Below are 6,000 nucleotides of genomic sequence, written 5' to 3' on the forward strand. Positions count from 1 at the left end.
TTTCTGAGAAAATAATGGGTCGTCTCAACCATAACTTCGAAAAAAGCCCCGGAGAAACCAAGGCAGAACACTGTATAACACCAGCTACCACTCTTTCATTTTGTTTGGAACACTCAAATTGAGTTACAACATTCTGCCTTTGTTTAGCTGCGCCTCAATATGAAGCTACGGTGCCGGTTTGGAGTTATACGGTGTTCTGTCTTTGTTTTACTGTCCATTAAAGTCTGCCGCATTTTAATTATGGTGTAGACAAACGAATTAGATCATGATCTACCAAACAGCTCCATATAACAAAGCACTTTAAAGATTAGATACCTTGGCAGCAATATGTAGCCTAAGCGTGAATAACCTTTAAAGATTTTTTCTTTTTCTTTTTGTAATGCAGATTATCATCAGTTGGCTGTGTGGACTCGAACTTAGCTAGGATGTGTATCCTACTAAAATCAGTAGCCTACAAACAGTTCACAATTAAATCCATATCCTTCCTTTTCTTGTAACCCGATAAAATCAATCCATGGCAATGAACGTCATCAGAAATGTTTAAGCCACAAGCATTCTGAGCATTATTCCCATTTGTTGGCATTCACATCAATCCACAAGTCATTATTTTAGCTTAGGTTATATCATACAAATAAATATAAATGCATTTATGCTATGTCTAGCATTATTTTACGTTACTGTGCATAGCAAATAAATTGGTATCCACTCATGTTTGAATTTTAGTCTGCTTGTTACAATTAAAAAAAAAAACAAAAAAAAAAACAACCTTAACAATAATTTGGTTTCAACTCAATCACGATATCTAATTTATAATATTGTGCTTTGCAATAAAACTGTTACAAGTTCAGTTATCATTTCCATCAGTTGGTTTAATGTTAGGCCCTGTAAATAACCAACGGCATTTTCAAATCTTTAGGTTAAAGATGAACATTTGCTATTTATTTGCTACACAGTATGCTAAGTATAGTTTTACAAGTCATAACTAAAAGTGTGTCATGCATAGACTTTGAGGCAGTAACCAGAGCTAATGGTTCCTCCATGAAATTTAGATTTTAATATACAAATTTTGGTTGAAAAATATCCTGAAACCCAAAAAGTTTTTGGTGATTAAAAAATAAAATCCCATTGTTTTTGCCTATACATATAATTTAAAGTCATTTTATTTTTTAAACAACTGAGTCCCAGTGACCATAGCATAACATGAATAAAATATAATTTTTCAATAATTTTTTTTTTTTACCATTTGTTTCTATACTCTAAACAATGTGATGACATGGGGGGAAAAATGAGGATATAGCGTAATGACAGACATTTAGTGTGTAAGAGCATTTTTATGTAACCCTTCTATTATGTTTTGAGTCAATTTGACCCCCAGGCTGTTTTAGCTTTATAAAACATTATCCTATGGGCTTTTTGATTTTCAAATGCAATTCAATTGCAATTTCAGGGGCACTTCTTGCAATATTTTGTAGCATCCTCTGACTTTCTAATGAAGGATTTGTGCAATTGAGAAATTACCACTTTACTTACGTATGTTGTTATAATAAAATATAACTGTTTGTGCAGAAATAGTTTTTGTGTGTGTGTGTGGGGGTTGGGGTTGGGGTTGGGGGGGGGGGGGTTGGGCGGGGGCGCTCGAAAGGGGTCTCGCCCAGGGTGTATTTCAATGTAGAACCGCCACTGGCACCATGAGCTTTGTTCATTTTGAATTTCCTCACGTGACACACTACAACATGTCAATGATTAATTAAAAGAGACTCCACTCAAATTAAATATAACAAAATAAATCATAAAGCTTGGTAAAATAAGTTCCCACTGCTGAAATTGTGTAGTGTTAACGTGGGCTCAGCTCACACTGCCATTCATGAGGCAGTTTTCCGGCTACCTCGTAGAGGTTGTAAAATGCCTCTTGACCTCTAAAAATGATCACAAAAGACAATTTGAAAGATTCTAATGCCAAATACGAAAATTTTTCTTACCTACATATTTTGAAGATGTCAGCCAAACATGAAAAGTTGAAGCACAAGTAAAATGCTCTTGAGAAGAATAACGGCTCATTAAGTGATGCAAGCAGATAATAAACACATATTGTGTTGGACACACTGTGTTGCATTTTTTCTTTTTTAACACACGTTTAACACAAAATGACACACAAAATGTGTTTAAAATAGTCAAAACGCAAAAAAATGTGTTAAAAATGAACACCCTTTTTGAGAGCGAGTTAAAAATGTTGTCAGGGTTATTTGGGTTGATTAGACATTCTGCTCAGGAGTGTGCAACTCGTTCATCATTAGTTTTGAAGTTCCTACTCTATGTTAGCTCCTTCAGTTTGTCAGGTATTGTTTGTGTCTATGCTTTGGTTTGTCTCTCTCCATTTGAATTTTCTTGTGGATTTATTTAAGATAGTTTTGGATTACCTTCATCTCCCTTGTGTATCTGTGCTTTACAACCAGAGTTGTTACAGTATTATAATATTGCCAAAGCATTTTAAATGTAAATTCTTTCTTTAAAACTGCAATTTGCATATGAATCGCTCAAGCCTGTTTACTAGCTTTAAAATGATGTTTTGGGAATGAGGCGTGGAATGAAATTTGTAAGAAATTAGTCCTACACGCAAGAGCATTTTGAGGACAAAACCTGACAAATTCCTTGAAATAAAATATCTCAACAATGTCTTGAGCGTCTGTAACAATGGTATAAGCAGAATGATTGATTCCAGTCCATATAATTATTGCTTTGCATTATGGCTGTATTTTTTTCCACCTCCTGGGCTGCATTATTTTTCAATAATTCCAACAACAGCCCGTTGTCAATTATTCCTTACATTAACTTCTTGTATTTCAGTTTGAAATTAAAAATATATGAAGAGAGCCGTATGTTAGTATGCCAATTGCGTCTTAATAATAATTTCTTGGGTGGCGCATAGCAACAGAGGTGCACAAGGTGGAAGTTGCCATAATTGCTTAATGTGCAGTTTTGTATCATCACCTGAGAAATAATTTCTTGGGTGGCGCATAGCAACAGAGGTGCACAAGGTGGAAGTTGCCATAATTGAGTCTATGGCTGAATTCAAAATGGCAAAATCTAGCAAACTACCCATATTTATACTGTCACAAGTAAAATTGACACTATGCTATTTTGGCCTATTTAATCCGACTAAGATGTATTCATCCTCCCATACTGCTTGTCCTGTGTTTTGTCACAGGAATGCTGGGAGCCTGTCCTAGGCATCTCAGGAAGAGGCAGGGAGGCACCCTGGATAAATGGCCAGTTGCATTAGCTGAACCTTGACTTCCTGGTTAACTACTGCAAAGGACACAAATGAAGTTGCCGGTGGCAAATGTGGGTCTTTATTATAAATGTTATCAAATGGGGGCACTGGCTGTAGCGTTTGCATTTTTGCAATTTTTTTTGTAAAAAACAAACAAACACACACATACACACTCACACGCACACAACACACACACACACACACAACACACACACACACACACACACACACACACACACACACACACACACACACACACCCGCACCCGCACGCACGCACACACAACACACACACACACACACACACACACAGAGATCTGTCTTTGTGAAATGCTTTATTAATGCAAGAACGCAGAAAGGAAATGGGATACAAGTAAGCAAATGTTGCAGATATACTCTTTTTTTCTAGCAAATGAAAGTTCTGTTGGGCCATATTAGGGATCTTTTTCATGCATAAAAGCGAGGGATTCAAAATGCAGGTCACAGCATCATCAGCTTTCCATAGGTGCTCTTGAAATTGAACTTATCTGAGTAATTGAGAGCTAGTTTAAGCCTCGGCAGGTCTTTAACCAGAACACCATTTCTTGAGCTGAAAATATCAGCCAGATGGGCAGCCATTGGAGAAGGTTTGTGTTCATTACACTGTGGGCCCTGCAGACTGGGTGCACATTTCACTTCATAGGTAAATAGAAGGTGCCATATGTGTAAAACACAAGCATCATCCACAACTCCACTTCTTAGATAAAAAGAGCATTTACCAAGAAGATCGCTGTTCCAATAGCTGTCTGCATCATATACTTCAAAAGTTAGGTTACTGGACTTTCTGATCTTAATAGGTCCAAACTCAAAGTTTCTGGCCAACGTGGATTGTCATTATTATCAATGGTCTCAGTGCGCTTGATTTGTTTGTCATATGTAACAGTTACAGTTCCATCTGTTTGACTACCTACATCTCCATACAGACCTTTGGCTCTGAGATTGTAGACTTTCAGTGTGGCAAGTCCTTTTTCAGCTGGACAGCAGTTAGACTTTTTATAAATTGACTACTTTCACAAACACAAGCACATCGGTCTCTTGCACTGCACTTCCTGCCAATCTTGCAAGGCTCAGAGCAAATCTCCATGAGGGCATTTTGAATGATGATTCCTTCTACAGCTTTCTTCAGTCCTTTTCGTGCAGGGTGTTTATTACTCAGTAAGAAATGGAGGGGTTTCAGAGAGTAATGCACAATGTCAGGGAGACTCTTCAAAGCCTCAAGCCAATTTTTAAGGGAATCTGGGTGTGATGAACCAGAAAAAAGCAGATCTTCTCCATTTATGTTTCCTCCAATAATCTCTGTCTGACGCTCACTGAACATGGAGCTGAACTTTTCCATTTGTGTGCATCTTTTTTTCTGTTCTCGACAAAACTGTGTCTTTTCGTTCACAGTCGCTGTGCTCTGTGAACCCGAAGCTTCCACATCCAAACAGTCCTTTACCGCGGTGTCTGTAAGTCCACTCACTGCAGCCTGACAGGATTTGATGGCTGTTATGGCTTTCATTTGACCCCCTAACTTAACACTTGTGGTATAGTGAGTGCCCTATGTGGAGATCAGGTTGCGGTAGGCATCTGGATCGTAGGATGCAAGGGAGTGATTTGATTGCTTCAAGAAACTCTTCATGAAGAGGAGGCTTTTCAGATATACGATATCTATAAAGAAACAATAAACTCATTTAAACTTAGTGGGAATCAAAAAAGGAAACAATTTGCAATTAAAGTTTTAATTTCATAGTCATTGTACTTTTTAACAGCAAGAGAGAGGAAAAATAACCTGTAAATATTGCACCCTGCTTCAATGTTTGGTGAAGCTGTATTTGTCTTCTTTTGATTTTTTCATTGCAAATTTTGCTTCCCTGGAATGAGTGCTTCCAACTGCAGATCCAAAGCCTTCACATCTAACCTACTTTCAACCATCTGGGAGTGCTGATAATGAATCATTGACTAGTGCTTCAGCTGATTCAAAGCTCTGACTGGAGACTTTCATTGAACACTTCGGCAAGGTCCCCCAGTCTACAACTGCTGCTGGTAGCTTCTGTTTTATTCCATTCATGTACTTGTTTTTTTTTGCGTAATTTACAAGTGCCCATTTTCCTAAATCCCATATTTCTGTGTTGATCACATAAGAACCCTTTGTCGCTCCATGGTCACAACATCAAATCCTTCTCCAGCTAATGGATTGTATCCTGGAACAAAGGGAGCATCCTTACAACCTTTTGATGCACCTAAGTCATCTTCCTCCAGAAATGGTCATGAGAAGCAATGCCAAGAAAAATTAGGTAAATTGGAACTTCCCATGATCTGTAGCGAAAAGAAGATAAGTCATTAATGGTGTCAGATTTTACATAACAATAAACTTTGCTTCACAAAATTTATTATATCAACAAATATTATTTTAAAACAAATAGTATGTTACAAGTATGTACTGGTAAAACACTAATGGTTTCTTTAAAAATCATATTATTAATTTGATGATTTTGTTACATAGTTTCTTACCATTTGAAATTATATAGGTGAACAGATCAAATGAAATATGTTCTCTCTCTAACTTCTCATTTCATATGATGGTTGTGTAGCTGTGGGTGTTAAAGATTTGTAGAAGCTACAAATTTATGCATTGTTATGAGTGTTAGGGTTCCACTCTGATAGGCTTTTCTAGAGGTGTGTTCGACTTGTCTCAGATCCTTAGACATC

General features: G+C 37.1%; 1 pseudogene; it reads right to left on the bottom strand.

The window, feature by feature from the left end:
- Nucleotides 1-3,707: 3,707 nt before the first annotated feature.
- LOC122148849 lies at nt 3,708-5,578 on the bottom strand (annotated as a pseudogene).
- Nucleotides 5,579-6,000: the final 422 nt, after the last annotated feature.

This window comes from Cyprinus carpio, chromosome A19 (assembly GCF_018340385.1).
Source record: "Cyprinus carpio isolate SPL01 chromosome A19, ASM1834038v1, whole genome shotgun sequence".
NCBI classification, from domain to species: domain Eukaryota; kingdom Metazoa; phylum Chordata; class Actinopteri; order Cypriniformes; family Cyprinidae; genus Cyprinus; species Cyprinus carpio.